At 41.2% G+C, this 23,182-nt stretch overlaps 1 protein-coding gene across 9 annotated transcripts in view; it reads right to left on the reverse strand.

Moving 5' to 3' along the window:
* thrb (thyroid hormone receptor beta) overlaps window positions 1–22,961 on the reverse strand; it is a 107,800-nt gene extending 84,839 nt beyond the window's left edge. For 3 of the 9 annotated variants that reach the window (XM_041954915.1, XM_041954914.1, XM_041954908.1), the window contains exon 1: window positions 22,603–22,961. The gene's annotated coding sequence lies outside the window, so the exon portion shown is untranslated. Of the gene's footprint in view, window positions 1–3,051; window positions 3,131–22,533 lie in introns of those variants that run through there. The other 6 variants (XM_041954912.1, XM_041954911.1, XM_041954907.1 and 3 more) reach the window with 3 other exon arrangements.
* Between the last annotated feature and the right edge of the window lie 221 nt (window positions 22,962–23,182).

The raw sequence follows: 23,182 nt of genomic DNA on the forward strand, positions 1-23,182 counted from the left end.
CATTCCACATAGAGGAGGTCCTGGTACGGTGCTAACTGGTAAACTGGAATAGCTTACTGGAACACTTAGTAGAACTGAGCAATGAATGTTATCAACAACACCTGTGCTTTTCCTACTATAATAAGTTAAAGTGTGTATGATGTTTGTTATGTTCACCATCGTTGCCCAGCATGTTAGTGTTTGCTGATGACGTTCGGTCATAAACCAAATGTTATCTGATGATAGCACATATGGAAAGTTACAGGATTGTCAGAGTTGTTGCACTTCATTATTATGAATGTCTGTGCCAAATTTCATGACAATCCATCCAACAGTTGTCGAGACATTTTCACTAAAACCACAAATGGCAACCTTATGAAGGTAGGACTCATCCTCTGGCAGCCATGAATGTTTGGACACATTTTTATGCCAAGTGTTTCAGTCTGGACCAAAGCTGTGGAAAGACTGACAGACCCTTAACACTGACATACCCCAACAAATGATGAGAACCAGCTCAGAGCCAGATTAAGATACTCTGCATGAGGCTGCATGGTGGTGTTGTCATAGTATCAAAGGCTGCCCTTATTGTAAATCTAGCATTAAATGAATTACTCACATTTGTAGTCTCTCACAGAAACAAACGACTGCAATGGATAAGCTCTGTAAAAAAAAGTATGACAGAAAATACTAACAGCGTTCCTGCTACCTAGAGGCTAGAAGAGGATTAGGCTCCCGAGGGAAGATTAGACACAATGTAGGCTACTTAATGTGAATCAAAATAAGCTTATCACTGTCCAGTCATCAGAGCACATGGGCATACTTTCCACTGATACAATATGATGTCGTCACACTGTTGCCTTGGCCTCAGATATATTAATTTGGCTGGCATTATGTTTTTCAAGGCTGCAGTTATGAAATGCTGCGTGCATGCAGAGGACTACACCAGATCAGTTTTTTCTGTGATTTGTTCTTCTGCTTTGTAATTTTGCACTCGAGCATTTGTAGTTGTTTCCTAGATTTTGGCTTTCCCAATTCTGGTCAGGCTTGGCACCACAAGGCTACCGTAGATAATTGCCTTTGTTTGAATTGCTCAGGTCAGCGTATCAAGAAGTGGACCAAATTATATGTTCCCAAAAGCAACAGTCGCACACAAGAGAAGACGGACAAATAACAGACTGAAAACATAAAAGGTCAACTTAGTGTAAGACAAGACTGCAGCTTTTACTTAAAAAGCACTGGCACCCTGCCTGTCTTTTATATTGGAAAAAACACTAATTCTGGCTGCCACATTTTTATTTGTGTATGTGTGTGTGTGTGTGCACGCGCGCGTGTGTGTGCATGCTTTTCTGGGAACTGCTGCACAGTTTGCTCTCCTCACTGAACTTTAAATTTGTATGCTGCACAGTAACCTCTGTGATCAACAGCAGTGTTTTCCAATCCACAGGGGTCCCTCTTAGAGAAATGTCAAAGAACTTTTTCTTTTCAAACAAAATACAACATGCATTAGTTCCAGGCTGTTTTGCCGAAATGGCAATTAAAAACGGTCAAGCTCGAAGGCAAAGTAAGTTTAGAGTGCACTGCTGAACTTTCAAATAAGACTGAGGCCAGTCAGACTTAATACTTTGAATCTCTGTTAGCAGTTCATCCATTTAAATTACTGCTGCATCGCTGCTTTGCAGTATGGAACCCCAGTGTGTTCAGTATTGAATAAATAAACTAATAAGTAAGACATTAAGAAATGTTTATGCTCAGTATTTAGCTCGACTAAGTAGAGGCTGCTATGAAGAAACATTAAACAGACACAGGAACTGGTTCATTCAGAGTTAGCTCTGCAGTGTTTCATTTTAAAGATGTTTTTTCCCAGAATGACACACAACTGTGTCAAGACAAAAAGTTTGTCTCTGCAACAGGAGCGAGCTGGTTGGCTGGTGAGCCTGCTGGAGGGCTCGTCATGGACATGTGATTGGCTGAGGGGTGAGACGGCGGGAACTGGTGGAACTCGAGCTAAAATATTTAATCGATTAACCGAAAATTAAAATGAGCTCCAATAAAACTCTGAAATAACATTTCAGAATAGTGGGATGAGTTTAATTCATTTTCAAATTTCTTCTTTATCTATTTAATATTGAACACTTCGGTGTTGCAGATAGGGTGTTGTGTGAAGACATCCTGCACGCTACATTTCTTTCAAATATGGATTAACAATGCATGTCTTACTGTCATTTCATCTGAATCAAAGCTGCAGCCAAACCAGAAATCTATCTGATCTACCTGCTTTCAATACGTCTGGCTCCTACAGCGTGCCCGCAACACAAAGGCATTAACGGGCTTTGATACGTTCAGTACATGTCATGATTTGTTCAGTTCTTTTTTAAAACCGCTCGCATCTGAGCGCAGAGCCAACGCACCACATGCAAACAAAAACAGTTCAAAGCTCTTCTAACACATTCCCAGCAAACCAATAAATCTTTGCACAAGTTCCAAATGTTTGAATTTTAAACCAAAACAGATTGTGATTTAGGCTCTGATTTGCACCCTCAACACCAAAGCAGATTTCAATACAGGGTTTAGACGACATAAATCTACAATACGCTTAGGACTAATTGTCGTAGAAAGGTTAAGGTACAAGACAAAATCTGCTTTAGTCTCAATCCAACATTAAGAGCAGTTGGTGGGCTGCGGCAGAAGCACCAAAGCCTTTTGTTTACTTCTCAGCTATTTCCTCCACATCAGGGTGAATCATCTGATTAGTTGGATCTCTGTATATCTAATTAGCCTAGTGTGTCGACTCTGAAAATCCCATTGCAAAGACACAAAACTGGGATTTTTTTCAAAAAAACGTTGCAACAGTGTGAGCAATCTCATCCTCTCAACCCACTGTCTTTTACATCCATTTTCAAGGTTTTCGAGGACTTGCAAGTGCAACTTTGATGGCATATTTCCTCTGCAGCTTTGCCGATACAAATGGGCTTTAATAATTTCTTTCTCTAGATCTCCCTAAATCACAAAAAAATGAATTCTGCCATGACATCTATTTGCCAAGCAAATATAGTCTGCAAAGTAGCCACTCACTCAGAATTCAGACTTTTGCAGGATTCTTCTTTCTTTGCTCTTCAAATGATTTTAACGTGAGCGGACGACCGCAGAAACACACACACACACACACTCGTGTACTAGAGACTGACATACGGTATAGGGAACAAGAAAAGAAAAAAGAAGTGACACAGGAAGAGAAAGCAGGATGACAAGCATGAGTCAAGTGCAGCGCATGTCAAAAAAACAGAGAGCGCAAAGAAAAGTGGCCGACCCGTGTTCCTCTGCACAATCACACACACAGAGTCTGCAGAGTCCACACCACGCCAGACGAAAAAGAAACGAAACGTGTGGCGCAGGCTGACAGCTTCCTCTCTGCCTCGCTATCTTGCTTTACTTCCTTCTGTCTAAGTGTCTGGCTCAGTGATATGCCGAGAGGGGACGAGAGGAGGGTGAAGAAGCGCGACTGAAAACAACATGGCTACATACGTACAGTGGCTTCGCAAAGACATATGAGTCCTTTCGTGTTTTGTTTTGTTTTTTTTGTGGTGTCGATTTAATCGGTTTTGCAGCCGTTTATGACACACAGCGCCCCGTAATAAGGAAGCGTTCCAGCAGAAATCTTACAGATATATCTTAAGAAGCAATTCTGAGTAGCAGAGTCACTACATGTTTTAGCCAGGTATGTCATATACTGTTATTTTCAGAGTAAGCTAGGGTATTTGGAAATGCCATCTTTGGCATGTCAATGGTACCACGCATGTTTTGGGACAGTTCAGATGGAAAAAAAAAAAAAAAAAGAAATTTGAAAGAAAGAAATTTGGAGAGTTAAGTTAATATTGTTAATGTTATGTTCTTTGTCTTAAGGGATATTTCATGTTTCTATGTTTTTGTCTTTTAAACTTTGGCGTATCTGCACCATGGAAAGTCATGCTGCAACAGCTAACAGACATTATTGTTTCCTCTGTCGCCATAGATGTACAGACAATGATGACCAGGTTGCTTTTGATACGGATGAAAACATGGAACAACCTGGACCTTATTTCTAGCGTTAAATACGACCATTTACTCACCCAGACAACTTTGGTGGCATTTGGAGTCGTTTTGAAGAAATTAGCCCCAGAGGAGCGGCGCGTATATCCGTATAATGCGAGTACTCGGGGCATCCATGCGCAGCCTCTATATAACGCATAATCTGCAGCGAAACTCGTTCATATTCCAATATTTTGTTGTTGTTTGTTATGATATGCTGGTGCTATTCCCCTCTGAGCCGGCAGTCGGCTAGTTTAGCTGTAGTTTGACACAGCTATGGTTCATTATTGCGTATTCGTAGCCGTGTTGTGGCTGGCTGCTCACAGCGCCCGGCGTTCGGTAATGACATCATCCACGTCAGAGGTAGTTGTGTAGAGACGCCGGATGTTGATAACATGCCACCACGGGCTCAGAGGGGAATAGCACCAGCATATCATAAGTTGTCTGGGTGAGTAAATGGTCGTATTTAATGCTACAAATAAGGTCCAGGTTGTAAAAAAACGAAGTTATCCTTTAAGTGCAGCATCTCTTCTCCTGAGATTTCTAAGTAGGCTCGCTGGGATTTATAGACATTGGGAACACGTGAGTCCCACTGATTCCAGCAGGGTGTGCTGTATGCTGTTTTGACTGTGTTTGTTCTATTTTGAGCATTTCATGACTCTGAGAAGCCCTGTGATTTCTAGCCAACGGTGGCTAAGGCTGAGGTAGCTAAGGCAACTCTGAAGCTTCTTTCGACACCTGGACTACATACAGGAAGGACGACTGCAATGGACGTCCAATTTGAAAAAAACTTCCTGGTGTTGAGCAATGCTAGAATGACGCTTTGAGACGCTTTGTACAATACAGCCACTCACTTTGGTGTTTGGAGTCTCTTTTGAAAGATAAGGTTTAAGTGGATGAAAACAGGAACCCCCTCGAACAGAGTCAGTATTCTTTAAGATGTCTGATCTCATTGCATCATGTTGCTGCTCACAGACGTTCAAGACACCTGTAGACACCTTCTGTTGCAGAATAGAAGGCACACAGGCCTCTTTCATTTCTACCTGACGAGTATGTGGGACTCTTCCCATGTCCAGCAAAAACTGATGAATAAGTAATCATTCATTCCAGAACCAATATTTTATTTTACTACAATGGATGGAATACGAGAATGAAGTCCTTGGTTCAACTCCTTTATAACTATTAGAACAATAATAACGCTTTGTTCATTTAACCAATGAACCTCACCATCAGATTCCTTCCTGCAGTGAGTCAAGCCACACAGACAGCTAAACAACCACCACCACCACATCAGAATTTAAACCACCGAAGTTTGGCTATTAAGGAGTATCACAAATATAGTGTGTAGGGGAGAGTTGCGGATGACGCTCGCTAAAGTTTTGGTATTGTTTGACTGCTGGAATAGAGTTGGAAATGTTCCATGTACACATTATAGCAGCAAAGCCCCCACTACTTTGAACTGGGACTTTAATTGTCAAATCAATAAATCCATGACAGCAACATTTTCTTTTATCTTTCCTCTGTGACTCTCTGCTTTAGCTGGTGACTGCATCATCAAACAATGCTGTTTTAGTTTTGTTTCTTGCCCTCACTTGCCCACGCCTTCTCTTAAAGCCAGCCTTTGTTTTAGGCCTATAGGGAAACTTGTTGTCATTGATGTTTGAGCTGCATCTAACGGTCTCCGTCTGCAGCAAGCAGACCTTGAGTTGAGATTATGTTGTCAAAGCCCTGGTGCGGCCCTTTAAATGACTCAGCATGTGCAAAAAGATTATTCTAACACCTTTTCCGCTGTGGTGCACGGTGGCAAAATCATGCTTTGGGGATGGACAGAAAGACACAGAGAGAGAGGGAGAAATCCTCGAAGAAAGCCTGCTGCAGCGCACACAGCCTCAGACAGGAAGAGCACGAGTGGACGAGGCATCGAGCCAGGCTAAAGCTGGAGTGGCTTCAAGTTCGAGTGTCCTAGAATGACCCAGCCCAAGTTTGAACTTATACTCCAAAACAAACCGGAGAGTGAGCTGATGATCACAGTTAACCGGTAATTCCCTCCAAGTCTGACAAAACTTTAGAGGATCTGCGAGGAAGGATCTGCTCAAATCAAAGTGTAGTACACGTCCCGTCGAGTCAATAAGACTTTAAGCTTGGAGCTTCTGAAAACAGCCACTGCATTGTATTGCTTAACTGAATGACTAAATGAAAGAAATGAAGAGTTGAGAAAACATACAGGAAGCTTAGTTTTTGGCATTTAACTGAGGCCCTTATCACTGGCCAGAGTTTCAGTAACTGGCTCAAGGACACAGCAGCAGGATTCAGACTGACTGTTGCAGAGGTACAGCCTGCAAGCTTTTGGTTCAAGGAAAGGATACAGCATGATTCCTCCATAAACAAAGTCCTTCTGGTTGCCTGACGTCTCTTCAATGGCACTGTGATTTCTCTTGAAATAACACCTTACAGAGTGTCATTCATTGAGTCTCATGAATGACAACGCTTCTAGTCATAATAGCGGGAATGTTAATTGCTGGGCACTTTCACTCTTTTATGTGCACGCCAACTGACTTTGACCTGCTCTGACAAGAAGGTCAGGGAATTAAAAAAAAACAGTGAACTGCTGAGTAAGTTCAACCAAATGAAAGTAGTATTCACTCAGCTTTTCAAAGCCCTGCAGCACAAAACGACCATATGAATCATACTAACATACGCTGACATGAGCATGCTGGTTTTGTGGTGTTTTCTGGTTTTCGCTTCTTCAGCTCATATTAGTTCCCCCCCAACCACTTATGTTCTACAGCAGCATTTTCACACACGTGTAGAACAAATCTGTTGTCCGGTTGGTGCATGTGGGCAAAACTGAAACTGACCAACAAAGAGTTTTACAGTGGAGAGCAAACGAAGGACTTGACACGTCACATGAATGTCACGTCATGAGGCCTATCGTCAACCTTTCTAGCACTGGTGATCATCTCGAAATCAACAAGCGACATTATGTTAGCTCCACATCACGTCTACAAAGCTGCAGTCTTCTAGTGTAGCACACATCTACTACACCCATGTGATGCCGGGTCCACTCCAACTACTGACAGAGGACAAACTGTGCTTTTAAAAGCAAACTATATCGCATTTCACATGATGATCATTGATAAGGCGCGAATACAAGGACACTTGTTTTAATGATTTTAAGACTCTGACAGCATCATCTTGTGTGTATGCAGTGTGAGCAGTTGTTTCTGACAGCTGCACACTACAGTATGTGCAGCCAGCAAAACATCACACCAGCCGGCACAGTTTGTCAAGAGTTCTGCCTCATTGTCACTATCGCAGTTTATCATAGTGAACTAGCAGGATATGGTGCTGAAATACTTTCCTGTTGACATATACACTATGTGGGTCAGAGCGGTATGCAAAGTACCTGACAAATCATGGTGACAGGAAACAGAGCAGTGTATGCTTTTCCATGTTGCACTTATTACACTCTGCACTAGCTGCCAGGAGGTCTAAGATGCCAAGGCTTCTGGTATCTGATTGAAGGCAACAGTTCAACTAATACTTGACAAACAACTCTGTTACTCATAAGGCTGCAGATGTCACTGTGAGAACCTTATGTTTTAGGACACAGCACCAAGGGCTCGTTCTGACACATCATGACACTCGTACCTAAAGTTCCTGTCCAGTTCATTTTGGCCCATCAGTTAATTTAAAAAAAACTTTGTGGGTGTAGTGAAAACAACATCCACATTTCTCCAATAAATTCTGCTTTTTCAAGACTGTGTGGGTGTATTTTGATCAGATTTTACTGACAGTGGCTAATGAAAGGAAACAGCACCCCAAACTGCAACCAGATTTGGATTCAAGTGTTGCTAAATCCCGATCAGCATATATAGACATGTACTTTATCATTAGACCCATTCCATTAGACCCATCTCATTAAAGGGGGAGGTGGTGAATGAAATGTTGACTGTGTTCCTCGCTCGTCATGCCACTTTAAACATCGGGAAATGACGTAATAAAAAAAGATATGAACATTCAGCAAGACAAAGCCAAAAGAGAGAGACAAAAGGCTCTCCTAGAGGATGGAGAGACCTGAGGCAAAAATACTGATTCCAAAATTGTACTCCTTCTCAGAGTCATAACTCAGTCAAACTTTAAAACACTGACATGAAACACATATTGACGCCATTCAGCAAGCCTATATGTCCCAAGGATGTCATTATCTCTGATGTCTTTCCTGAATATTCTTCATAAATACACTTAGAAATCATAAGAAAAAAGATGCTTCAGAACTTGCCTTTCTTCACTATCAAAGTAATCCAGAGTTAGTTATCTGTACAACCATGGGTGCACTGCAAACAGGAGCTGCTAATAGCTAATTCAGAATAACTGTAATGGTGCTAATTGCCAAAATGTAAACAAAATAAGGACTAAAACCTGAGCTCAAAAGAGAGCTGACATTTCCACAGCCCATTTCATGAGCTTTCCTGGTGGTTTTAATTTTTCTGTCATCATATTGGTTCCCAAATAGACCATTATGACTCAGTCAAACAAGTCAAATTTCACACTGAGCTGAAAATAAATTTTCAAAACAAGCAGCTCTACACATGGAAAAAAGTCAGAGATCAATTTAAAATAGCTCAGGATAGGATTTAAATTACAGGGGAACCGGCTAGTTCACTTGAAAACAGTTGTAATTATTACTGTGTGGGGTGAAAAATTACCTCCATATGCTCTCTGGACAGGAATCAAATCACTGACCAGAGCAGGTGATGTAAAATCACCACTCCTCCCCTGAAGAAAAACATCTAGTCCCAATGGTTTTATTATCAACAATCACATTTTTTGTTGTTGCTGTAACTGGGGATTATATTGTTAAATATTAAATGTGTCAGATCAGATATGTTGGCCATATTCCATATCACCTCTTTTACTCTTGAATTTTAGCAGGTCATATAATAGTAAGCTAGTTTTGGTTGTTTCACTTCAGTGCTCTACACAACAGGTCCACCAGTTACTCAGTGTAAATACTAATCTAAAAAAACTTTGTGTGGTGCAACCTGTTCGAATTTTGTTATGGGTACGCTGTAAATCCCCACTTAGTAGAAACTTAAGTTATCACCAGGCCAAGCTTGAACTTAAAAACAGCTGGTGCAACAGGCCCCAGATGTGTGCAGGCATTCCTGGACAGAGTTGTGGCACCATTGAAAGCTACCACAGACAACCATTCAGTACAGTCATTCAGTAAAAGAACACATAATCACAGCTATTTGGACACAGATCGTTGCATTGGTCCTCTAGCAGAGGATGTTGCAAAAGGGGAAGAAGGTTAGCATAAGCATCAAGCAGGAGCTAACAAGAGAAAGAAAAATGAGTTATCATAGTGCACAACAGTGAAAAACTAAAACATTCAGATCAGTTATCAGGTAAAGTTAAGTTTACAGGGAAAAGGTTTCAGTTGTATTTTGAAATCATATGACTCACAGAACGATAATACCTTGATGTTAAGCCACGATATGATATTTATTGCGAAAGAGCGAAAGAAAAATTACTTGAAAAAATGTCCTTTATAAATAAATTAGCATGTACAGCATTTTTTATTCATATAAAATGTGTTTTTGACTGAAAGTGCTTCTGCTTTACTTCTTGCATAAAACAAAAGAGTAGCCAGCCATGGCAACGAATGACTGAACCATGTTCAATTTCAAAACAAAAACAATGTCGCAGTTGGCAGCAGTCCTTTTACAAGATAATTTAAAGAGCTGTTCCATCGAGTGATAACATCCATGATCAGTTTATGTATAGCTGTGATAGTTGAACTGTGGTGAAAAAAACACTGCTAGACGCCACCACTCCACGGCTGGCACGGCCAGTGTGCAAACCAGTTTATGTGTGGGGACAGTCCGGCTACTTCCATATTTTGTGCATTTTCTGACAGCAATATCGTGATGATTGTTGTTTTTCTTCATGCTGAGCTCCCACTCCAAAACAGCAGATTTCAAAACCTCAGCTATGTTGAGTCCAGTGTGTGATTGGAAAAGAGGCCACATCTGTAGGACAAACTTTTCATTTCCCATTAACTGGTCATAACATGAGCTGTGACTGTGACTCGAGCTTTTCTGGGTAGCAATGTGCCAAATGGCCTCTCATGCTTAATGTGCTTACTGTAGTGCAGTTGACTGTCATCCGGCAGTATTCGCAAGTTGTTTTGCGTTTTATAAGTGTTAGTTTGCCATTGTCAGTTCTTGAAATAGGAAAATGGTGCCCCGTATGTTTGTTCATCCGTAATTTTCTTGTTGGGTTTAGTTTCAGCAGTACTTGGCTTGCACGCAAAGGATGATGGGAGTACTATGGTTGCGCCCTCTGCTGTTTAAACTGAAACAATACAATTTTTGACAAGCAGGGATAGTATATTACCATGTAACACATGGCATCGAGCCATATTTCTATCCCAAGATTTGATATACCACCACGGCAGTGTGTGTGTGTATGTGTGTGTGTGTGTGTGGTCTGTATGTGTCTAGGATATATATTATTCGGTATAGTGAAGACAGCATAATGTTTAGCCATGCAGTCTTGTGACTTGTTATTGAGCTACTCAAAACAATCAAGACTTTAAGGTGAAAAATAAACAAATACGTAAAGAAGTCAGATCAGACTTGCAGTTGGTTGCACATGGAGCAACACAGGGCATAATCCAAGCTAGTGGCAAAAATCACTAACGTAGCGGTACACAGCAGGCAGCAAAACATCTGCATCTTTGGTTTACCAGCGCAAACAGATGCTCTACCCATTTCTTTTCAGAGTTACTCAGGAAAGGTAAGAGAGGTACTTCGATGCCCTCCAGAAAGAGCTGTTCTGGTGCAACTTCACCATTAACAGATCAAGGATCTCATGGTTTGAGAAGCATGCAGACGAGAGGATAGTGGAATATCGTAGCCATAGCGTCCATGTCCTTGAAGACTACAGCCTGGAGGTGTTAAGCCAGTGGGTAGAATATAGAGATGTATGGTCAAACTGGGGGGGGGGGGGGGGGGGGGGGGGGGGGGGGATGCAGGACAGGTTTTCTTCTGATGATTTTCCAATGAAGCTCACATTTGTTGTGTTGCTGCACAGTAGAACAGGGCATCATCACTGCAGAGTCTGCTGAAGCCGCCTGAAGGTCTTCTGCAGTCTAACAGGGGTTTTGATTTGCCTTTCAAGCAATCCTACGAGTAGCTCTCTGTGAAGGTTTCCTTGGTCAAGACCTCAGCTTGACCTCCACCTTTCCTGTTAACTGTTATCTTTCAGTTACCTTGTGAACTGAAGGAAATGGCTACCTGAAAATGCAATCTTCTCATAGCCTCTTATTTCAGTTTTCAGAGCACTGGGTGGCTGCTTAGAGGAGCCCATGGCTGCTGATTGTTGGGATAAGGTTTGAGGAGTCAGAGGATTTGACTGCAAGTGGTAATCCCAGAAGCAATCGGCCTGTTCCAATGGGTACTGTGCTAGCTTCGTAAATAAGGGGTGATATGGAATATATATTCACATAGTCACAGTGGCTTAAAAGCTTTTGTGGATTAAAAAAATGCATTTCAGTTCGACAGTAATGGTCTTAAAATGGGCAGTTTTTGTTTAACTTGTATCAGAATTCAAATGGCCAAATTCAGCAAAGAAAATCCTAATTAATGCACGTTTCCATCCACTTCTTTGTGAATATTACGTGAATAGTGGAAGTGGAGGGTTTCGTGATAAACATTTGGTGGTGCCAATTCTCCAGATGAGTGTCATTAAACCAGTGGACGACACAACGAGATCATGTAATCATTTAATGTTGTTTCATGATTCACGTGACACATGACACCAAGTCTTGTTCCTAAAAAATGTGCATTATAAACAGTTGGATGGAAGAGCACTTTAACAACTAAAGCCACTGATAGTTTGCCAGACATCTTAAGGGGATCCTAAAGTATTGTCCTTACATAAATCTGTGGGACTCACAAAAGACAGATTTTTTTCAAGTCATCAAAATCAATGCTGTAGATACCGAGAGATCCTGAGCTCTGGTCCCTAGTATGTCTTAAGATCCAAAAACAATGTATCCTACAGGTGCCGTAATGCAACACATTCAATCCTTTTCATTTGGACCTCTATGACTGGTATACGCCACATCCTTTCAACTCTTATTTCACAAGCTTTTGTTACAAGCTTGGTATAAAACCAACCTGAGATGACCCTGATGACATAACTTTTTAAAATTTCTTAGACTTGACAAAGCTCCTCCAGAGCACCAGAGGACATTAGACAACTGTTTTTCAAAGGCTCAGTTGCACTCGACTAGGTCTCGAGGATTTGGAGATGTAAAATCTATGGAGTTCCCCTTTACATTGCCTATGTGAAAGTCCTGCCGTGTTGTTTGCCTGCTGGCCTACCTATCTGCCTGCTTGTTTATCTAAGAGCTGATTCAGTGCACCAGTTGTCAACTGTAATCCTGCCTGAATGACCAAGGGAGCTGCCTTTACAGCCATTCACAGCTTTTATCTGAGTGACAAGAGTAGATTTTCCAACCAGCATCTCTTCCCTTATGAGACCCGCTGCTAGGAAGAGAAAAATTACCTTGTGACCATTACTGAGTATTGCAACTGCAAGATTAATTAACATAATTGCTGTTGTTCGTACTGCAATTTCGAGTTTGAGGGGTGAATTATGCATGATTGCAATTATACAATCAAGAATTTCATTGTACTGTAACAGTCACAACTAAATACTTCCACATGTGACAGGGAAGTGGTTATGGTTCATTGAGGGACCACAGTGAGCTGATGCAAATCAGTGGGATACATCAACAAAGCAATTGATGAGATATAAGCAGCAGAAAAACAGCAGCTGCATCATTTGGACAAGCTTTCATTCGATGGAGCCACAAAATTGACAAAAGGCATTAAAAAAGCAGGCTGACACCAACAAAGCTAGGTAGCTAACGCTAACTAGAAGTGCACAGACACCCCATACTGATTCTATAGATAATTAACATTTCCTTTAATTATTAATTGTATTATAACATTGTATTATTTATGAGTATGCTTCATTACTTGCATGACTCTTCTGATAACGTTTTACTGCCTTTTGTCAGTGTCAGCGCTCCATATCTCACTGCGATTGCTGTAGTATGAAGTGCCACTGCAATTAGGATAGGCATTTTATAGACCAAGCACTTTGGAGATACAAGTTTAATTTGTCAAGCCACAAGTGAATAAATACTAGTATTTAAACATTACTACAAGTCGGTGCTACAGACTTCTTTCTGTCACACTGTTTTGCCAATTTAATGGTCTGCCTCTGAAGAACGAGTGAGAGCTTCTGCACGGCGACAGACTCCTTCAGCAGCAGAGTTCAGCATCGTTCACGCACACCTGCAGGAATACACTGGCCTCGGCAGGTTGGACAATGATTGCCAACCCTGGAAAAATGGCAGCATTCAAGATTTTACTCATTTCACCACATGGGTAAGAACATGTACATGACACTATCACACCATAGCCTTTGGATTTACTGATCCAAATTGATCTATAGTTAAGCCACTGCAGAGCCTACTACAGATAAAGTCCACTACACTATAAATTAATCATTAACTAATTAATTCAGAGAACATTCGTTTCAGAATCTGACAAGATTCTCCAATAAGAACAATAAATGAGCCTTGTACAACTACGAGCATGTCCGCCTGTATTTGCATGCCAACGTATTTGCCAATTTACATAGCCAGCGGCATCAAAGCTGCCACACCAAGCAGAGCAGTACTGGAGGACTGGCGGTGGCTGTGGCTGGTATCATCACAGAGGGATAACGCCTTTAAAATCACGCCATGGTTTTCAGGTTTACAGTGTAGGGATCTGGTAGGAGCAGGTTTGTTTATTAGCAAATATTAAGGCTAGTTGTTTATACCAATTAGCGCATTCATGTCAATAAAATTCTTCATATGAATTAATAATGATGGGGCGCCACCATGAGATTAGGGACAGTTCAGTAAGGCTTATACAACAATGAAGCGCACAGTAACACACTTTAACCTGTCTCTGCTCAGACTATAGCCTCTTATTTGAGATTGCTTCAGAAGCGATTAGCATGTGTTTCAGTCCGTGCAGTGCGTGCAGATTTTCTTCAACGTCTGATGGGGCTGTCGAGAGAGCCGACATTATTGGAGTAAGAGCAAATCTGAAAGTTCCCTCTGCAGCCACAGTGAGATCACTGGTTTCTCAAACAGCTGATCATTTTTAGGATCCAAATGTGTTCAAACAGCCTGTTACTTGTCCAGCGACTTAAATGACTGTTGCCTAGGCTACTTAAATCACAAACTTTTGATAGGGAACGAGATGCCTCCCGTACCAACTCGCAGTGGAAAGGCGAGGCGGAGCAGGGAACGCTGATTCTTTTATCCTTGATGACGTCATGGCCGCGTCGAGGGGAGTCAAGCCAAAACTTACGCTCCTGATGGCCTGACAGGATTTTGGCAGTATATTTTATGATGATATCTAAATTCATGTTCTTAGGCTATGTGCATGCACTAAACCTTTTACTTTGCACTGCTTTGCAGGATTTGTTCGAAACTGAAGTATGATATGTGCATTTGTGATGTTAATAGAGTGAAAAGAGGCAGAATGATGTTTTGATTGGAGTGTTGCTTTCATTTATGTATTACCTTGATATAACACTGTCACCATAAAAAACAAAACAAAAAACAAAAATACTGAGATATAAATTTTAGGCCATATCACCCTCTCCTCCAGCATTTCATGCCATGCATCATCTGCTCGTGTAACAAGTGTTGTTCCAGTTTTACGTCTGGTTCCATAATGTCCTTTCCTCCATGTATCTTGCACTCTATTATAACATCCAGCAGAGTGGAAACACAACATAATTGGACATGAATTATTTAAACCAAATGGGACACACCTAATGACGTAATTTCATTGCAGTGTAGGTAGCTTGGATCGATCAGTATAAAGAAACCCGATATAATGAGCATTATTGGTCTGGACACATAAAAAGTAGTCCTTGGTGGTCTTAGCTTCAGTAAGTGCACATTTAGTGGACCATGCTTCAGCGAGTCCATTAAGCTCATCGAGATGTCTGACAAGATTTGGAGCAAGAGGCAGATGGGAGCTCACATTTGAATTGAGGGCCACATTTAATTGTTATGTGCCAAGAAGTCATTAAAATCTTCATAAATCACTGTGGATGCTGGTACTGATTATAATAATAGTGGCTACATATTTCATAATGAGATGCTTCTGTGATGGCTCTTTTGGCAATATACTGCACTGCCGATTTCGCAGTTATTCTGTGAAGCTTTTGCAGAAGCACACATTTACATAGTAACACATGGCTCAAGGAGGAACACTTTTGGACTACATGTATTTCAGTGGATAAATGTGACTTGTAGGCTTAGAGCAGGGCAGTGGAGCGAGATACAGGATGGGTTTTTTCACTTTTTTTCACTGTCACTTTTTGACTTTTTGAAACAAGTTGAAAATAGTTGCGACAAACCCTAGGTCTGTCAAATTACAACAGAAACCCTGAGAACACCTGAGCTGATGTGGAAGTTCCAAATAAAAATAATTATAATCAAATGTACTGTGAAGTATGGTACAGTATGGTTATTTTAAACCATTTCTTAACTGAATTTACCATGCAGTTACTACACTGATATATATATATAGCTATCATCACCGTAATATAAAATCATATATGCCATGAAAGTAGATTTTGGCCACCCTTACACCAGCGTAAGAGGCCTTTTAAGAAGGCCATGGCCTATTACACTTGATTACATACCGACTGTAATATTTTAAGGTTACAACTGAATGAGCACTGAATATTCTTTAATAATTTTTCAGACTTCAACCTTCAGATGTAAAAGAGAATTAATGGGGAAAATTAGTTGACATGTTTTTTTTTTGTAGCACCTGCGACTAAGTCTCAATACTCACGTCAATATATTTAGGGGTTTTTTTGCCTCTGATCCGACTGAGTGCTTCAATCTGTTATTTATTTTGGAGATATTATTTTTAGAAATATTAATTTATTGTTTTCTAGGGTTGCAACTACAGTTATTTTCATTATTAATTCTTCTGCAGGATATTTTCTTGATTAATTGGTCTATAAACAGGGGAAAACAGTGCAATGTGCTACATCTGTTGCACGTGCTAGGAATAAATACAGTCAGTTCAGACTGATGGCTGAAATGCCCAAAGTAGCACCTGTGTGATAGAGCTGGAATAGTGCTGTCACACAGCACAAAGCGAGACCGCTTTCATTTAAAAAACAATGAAAATGAAAACGTATCAGTGTTAATGTAGCCAGAGCGGCTAGTTTGTGTGAAACGAAGGTTTGTGTGCTTGTTTGCCCCGCCTCGTCGTGCACATCAGTCTATTGAGGCAGGAGGTCTGTTCACAAGAATAATCATAACTCACTAAATTCTCCACCAAATTAAAAAGTGTGTTCTTTTACAAATGTCAAACATGTATTTATAGTACAGGACACTTGGTTGAATTAAAAATACGAGTTTCCAAAACAAAAATACATTATCTCACGTAGATAGTAGCAGTAATATTTCTATAACATGACAAGTCATTTCATGTCAATTAGTTCCTAAATATGTTCTTTTCCAGGACATCATTTTGTTTGGAAAAGTTTGGAAATACATGAAGATTATGTCTTTCAATAAAAAAGGCATTAATACAACAAACACTAAAGTTAAAAGATAAGGTAAACTTCTGGCCAGGCCTCACTGTGTTTTTAATTTCATTTACAGTGATATTTACTAATTTGCTAATTTACATTTTAAGTTTACACATTATGTACAAAAGTTACATATTCTGATCAAATATTCTGACTGTTTCAAAAGACTGCTGATAATGGCTGATTGATGATTTTCAACATCTTATTGACATTTCATCTTTTTTTTCTTTATCTGACATGGGCTAAGTTTGCTCAACTTGGCATCAGGACAGTCATGTTAGCTGGAAATGAGGATAATGTATTGTGATATATCAGATTCAACATGTTTGTAACGGTAAAATATTGTAAAATAACCCTGCAACTCTGAAATATTATTCCCTGTTGCTCAGTTTTGGCATTTCTTTTGTTAGAACATGCAAAAGCGGCACAAAAGTCTGGCACATTCTACGATCTGAACAGGTCAAAACCTGCTGCAAGACGGTGGCGGCAGACACAGATCTCACTGCCTGGATGCATCATCCACTGTGCGTATACATGAGTGAGCTGGGCTAAATGACACAGGGGCACAGGAATGGGAGGAGAAGGCGGGCTGAGTATACAGGGCCCTCACATGAGGGCAGCACACCAAGATACCAAAATGAATAGCTGTGGAACAAAACCACTTGCATGGTCGCTACCAACTTAATAAAAATAATATTGCTTGTATGTTGATATAAATTAACCGAGGTTTGTGCTGCACATTTGAAGCATAATATACGGATGTTTTGTAAAGCAAGAGGTTTTATGTCTATGTTATGGGCGAATAAAGATAATGTTGGCCTGTTTCTTGTTAAAGGTTGGATGGTGCCGTGTATGCAACATTAATGCTTTTCGCCAGTCACAGGCCTGTTTCAGTGATGAACTGTTTTTAGAGGTGGTAACAGGCGTTTTTACTCGGTCTGCGCGACAAACCTTTCAACCTGTGTGGCACCAGCGCTAAGTGAAAAATAATTTTAATAGTTAAGCCCCGATAAAGCATCAGAAAACAGTGGAAAATGCCCCTCACAATGCTCGAAAGCACAAGATGACAGCTTCTAATAGAAGTCTGGCCAACAGTGTAAAATTAACAAAAAAAAAAAGATGTAAAATACAATAATGCAAGACCAACAAAAGCAGCAAAATCTAAATCTCTGATGGAAAACAAAAGCCCGAAGGATTAATCAATGATTAAAATGCCATTTGATTGTTTTTTTTGATCAACCGTTATGAATAATCAACTAATCGTTGCAGCGCTACAGAACACAGTCAGGCCTACACTAAAGTGAGTAAGGCAGTGTAGATACATTATATCTGACGCATGAGAAGCTCTGTAAGAAATCACAACCAGCGTTCCTATAATATTTTGTAGATTAATCTGTGGTAGGATGCATGTCACAGTGGAGCTGTTGTGGCCACAGCATGAACATCAAATTTCAAATGCAGATTTCAACCAATAGCAGCGCTGCAGAGATGCAGCATTCAAAGGTGGCCGCTCCTCTCTGGCTCAGCAGCTCCTCCGCGATCTGGCACCTGGTTGCTACGATTTTTTCACTCCGCATGCGGGCTGGGGGCTTCACCCACCGCCCGAAGGTTGACACCCAGAAACATCCCGAACACAGCAAAACAAGAAAATCTGGGCGGAGGGTCTCTGCAGTTACACATACCGCCACACACTTCTAGTGAGTCATAAGCGATGATTAAGAGGGATTATTTCTGTATGCGTCAATACATGTTTTTTTGGAAAATCCTACTCTACTGTAATACAGTAAGTGGCCACAGCTCGTTATAGCCCAGTAGCCCCATATGTGCTGTCTGTTAGAGGCAGCTTTACCAATTCAGCTGCTGTAGATAAGCATCAAAGGCCCAGTACACACTCACAGGTGTTTTCACTTGCTCTGAACTGATCATTGCTCAGCTTGAAGTTGAGCAGCCGTATGCCAGCACACAACTCAACCCCCACCCCCACCCCAAATGCTCCCCCTACACCCCCTCACCACCGACACCGGGGCGCACCCTACCACACACAGACAGGGCCCAGAACAAACACCCACCAAGCGGCAAATGTGGGTAGATTTTCCGTGTGGCGAGTAAAATCTCATTACTGAAAGTGCAATAAAAAGCTTTGCGGGTGAAATGCCAGTGAGGGTAATTTATCTCTCTGACTAGTATTTCAAATGTTTTTTATATTCAGTTCCATCATCAGTTTCATAATCATCTGAAGATTTGAAGCTTCAAACTATTTGGTACAGCACTGGTTTATTCATTGGTAACCTGTAACCTACACTGTAGTTTTACTGTAAAAAATAACATAAATAATAGAATAATAAAAATAACTGCTCTTAAATCGTTGAACTTGAAAAGCTGAATGGAATGGATTACATGGAATAATTTACTGAGAAATAGTGCGTCAGTGCTTTACAGGCCCGACCGTATCATAAACACCACACGTTTCATCTCCGACATCAGAAACATTTTTATTAACACACACGTCTCCTCACCCGCTCTGCGGTCTGATGTCATGTTTTCTCCGATTAGGAGTCAACTGACATAGCTTCAGGGCGTCCGTCTAGATTTGAATGCAGCCTAACAAGTTCCAATGAACACACCAAGGGGTTATTGTTTGAACTAGGTACTGAAAGCCGGAGTTAAAGAGATCCCGAGGCTAAACTATTAAAGACTCTAGTATTGATACACCAACATTTCCAGTTCTGTTGGAGAAATTAAAGTTCCAGTGTGCAGTCTTTAGTGGCATCTAGCAGTGAGGTTGCAGATTGCAACCAAATGAATAGCCCTTGCCCCGTCCTCCCGTACAGTCGCTGTGTAAAATGTGCAAGGCCCTCTGTAGAGCCAGTGTTTGGTTTGTCCGTTCTGGCCTACTGTAGAGACATGGCGGGGCAACATGGCGGACTACGTGAAAGAAGACCTGCTCTTTCTGTACATATACAGAGCTCATTTACAGGTGATTGGGCAGCATCTGAGAAGTTTATTATGCACATGCAATGGGGGGAGAAGGGGGTACTTGCTTTGCAGGCCAGGTAGGGGGCCTCTGGGTCCCCCCTTGGTGGCGCCCCTGAATATATCCCCCTAAATATTACACACCTGGACCAGATCAGAAAATAGCTTTCCTATTTTTTTAGGCTGCGTAGACATTGTCTTGCACCTTTTATCTCACCAACTCCGTCTGTAATTTGCAATAAGATTACGACATTCGTCTATGATGCATTTTTGCTATTCCCAATCCAAAGAGAGCTCTTTCTCTGAGCCTGCCGAGGGGCGGGGCCAGCTCTCTCTGCCTCTCTCTCTCTCACATGCACACAGACATGCACACACAGACCCTGCTCTTAGTGCGAATGGCGGTGAGAACTAAATGCTCAACAGTCGATGATGACAATGCTCGCTGCCACAATTGAAACAAGTCTTTTACATGTAAGGGCGGAAACACGAGCAACCTTTCGGCACATCTGGCAAAAGTGCATCACATACATGCAGGGAAATGCAGCTTTCGACTGCCTAACTCGTATTTCAGCCTCATCCACTTCAGGTATATGTACAGCGTGCTTGCAGCCTAGAACCCACAGTTAACTGAAATCTACAACATGGGTTAATGATTAAGAGTAACCATTAGGCAGCCGATTGTCTAGCTATAAATATGGGTGTGTTTATAAATTCAATCTGAAATGGATAAACATCATCCAAACGGTTGTTTAGAAATGTGTGCTGTTCAGTTAATAATTTATTTCATTTTTTCTCTTAAAAAAAATATGCAAAAGAACCAGTCAGAGAACTGCATCCATACACAGCATCAATAACAGTATTGTTAAAACCTCCCCTGCAATTGGATTGAACATACAATGCTAAAGCTTTCCAGCTGTTAGCCTCTTTCCACAAACTGTCCCTGCATGTACACAAATGACAGAATTTTAAAAACCCGCTCTACACAAATTTGCAATAATATATATTCTGTCGGCTGTGCTGTTGCAGACACAAGCCTGCTCTGTGAGTTGAAGATGTCCACACCGGCTCCCACAAAACAGCAGCAAACAGGCAGACTGAACGACCTTAAATACCCTCAGCTGAGAACTGATGCTGTCTTCAGCAGCTCCTTGGAAACTCCCTCATTACATCATGAAAATATGAACTGTCATGCACTTCTGCAAGGATACTTATGCTATCTTTAAAATTAGTAGAGATTATAAATGATGCGCAAAAATAAAAAAATGTTTAACTATCAAAATATGTCTTTGAAATGTCAATACTAACATCATTTGAAAGTGATTTTTTCTTAAAATGCAAAATTGATATGATGGACAGGTTATATTCACTCCCAGTGAAATCAGAAGCCGGCCAGTGGTTGACATGCTTTGCCTGCTGCTGTGTTTAACTAATTAAATGTCAAAATTTCTGGTCATTTAACCACTGAGGAAGACAATGTCCTTTTATGATATCATAAACAGTACTAACAACACGCGCTGCTATCATTGTTTCAATGCTACCCGTCCTCTAAACTTCACATCTCGACACCCAGAAAAAAAAAAAAAAAAAAAACTCCCACAGCCAGCTCGCTGGATCGTTCATGCAGGAGCACTGTCGTATTTCCTGACAGCCTTTGAAGGCATCATTCTCTGCTCATATGGTAACATGTCACCTATGAGTCTGCAAACAACGGCAAGGCAAACGGGACACTTTGTGTTTATTTGTAAACAGGCCTAGCTAACTTTCCACTCCTAAACAAATTTTCCCCAGGACTAATGCCACACATTTTGACAAAGGACGCATTAGCAAACAAGTCAGACTTACGTTTGTGCAATATCAGTGACATAACACTGAACTGTCATGTTCAGAAGTCCAACCTTTAAGGTCACTAATGCACTGTGAAAAGATTGCTTATTTTGCATGCCAGATGTTGATCGAGCGCTTCAGTGAAGTTCATGTTGCCAAAGCGAAAGCAAAGGTTACATCAGAATGGTGAGCTGAAATAAATGTCTGTCATATATCTCAGGCCACAGCGGTTAGAGTGAAGCAGACCCTGCAAGACGAGTGTTATCATAACCTGATAGGACGCCCTGGGCTACGAGGGAAACGATAACTTGGGCCCATAAACCAACTCCTTTAAGTCTAGTCCGGGTACGTGCTGTCGTCCTGTTGTTCTAACAGAACCTCGAGCCAAATATCAATCAATTTAATGTGCTCTCGCTTTTTATTCCAACTAACGAACTATAACACGGATCTGTAAGTACGCGTCCGAATTATTTCGAGGCAGTGTTCAATTCGGCGTGACTAAAATCCATCAGAAATTAAATACAATTTAAACTTTTTTGATCAATTCTCCTCTCATTCCTGCTATCTCATTCCGACAAAACACACCATCGTGGGCGTCAGGAAGCAGTGTTAACCAATTATAAAGTTTAAATATTACAGGAATAAAGTACTACTTGCTGCATAAATTGTACTCCGAATCGTCACACAGAGTCATATGATTCTGAAAAGCTCCAAGTCATGTTCATCCAGGTGTGAACCGTCTGCCGATTAGCAAGGCAGCACCGAATTGCAGAAATTTTCAATGAAGTTTGGCGAACACTATTCCCTCCGTTGGACATAAATAACACATTGGTGGTCATGTGAAAAGCATGTAAATTAATATGAACATTTAGCTCAGGCAGCGCAGCGTACGGCCACCTAGCTGCTGTACTGTCAAGCACCCAGTTTTTGGAGGGGCTGTCACTGGCTACACTAATGTCAAAAAAATATCCCAAAAATGAAACATACCGCATATGCAAGACGAACCTCGTATCCAAATATTATTTGGAGTCCCGCTCCCTGTGCATTCCTCCTCACCTGGAATCAGTGTCGATCTCCGTCGGCTAAACTGAACGGGACACAGCGCCAGGGTTTAACCTGAAATGACCCGCGCTGGTGCAAATCAGGCGAGAGCTATGCGTGTGTCTGAGCGGCGCTGTGTTCAATATCAGCGCGGAGCGCGAGGAGTGCGGGCTCGCGGCGTGCGCGGCTATGAGACCCTGTGCTCTGGACGCAAAAACTTCAACATGGAGCCGAAAACAAAGCTTTAAAAAAGCGACACACTAGTGAAACTGACAATTGTAGCACTCCGGCTGATCGCTACGGGGAATCAGAGAGCCGATTCACGGTCAGGAACCGAACAGAATAAGCCTCGCCCTGAACACAAACTCCCAAGTTTTTTTTTTTGTTTTTTTCTTTTCTTGTTTCGATGGCGGCTGGCTGTCTTTACAGTAGGCCTGCTACATGCCGACAGCAGGAAACATGCTGCTCCAACTTACTGCGTGTGTGTGAGTGTGTGTGTGCGTGTGTGTGTGTGGGTGGGTGTTCAAGGAAAGCAGCAGGATTATTATTATTATTATTATTATTGTTGTTGTTGTTGTTGTTGTTGTTGTTGTTA

Source organism: Chelmon rostratus, chromosome 16 (genome assembly GCF_017976325.1).
Source record: "Chelmon rostratus isolate fCheRos1 chromosome 16, fCheRos1.pri, whole genome shotgun sequence".
NCBI classification, from domain to species: Eukaryota; Metazoa; Chordata; class Actinopteri; order Chaetodontiformes; family Chaetodontidae; genus Chelmon; species Chelmon rostratus.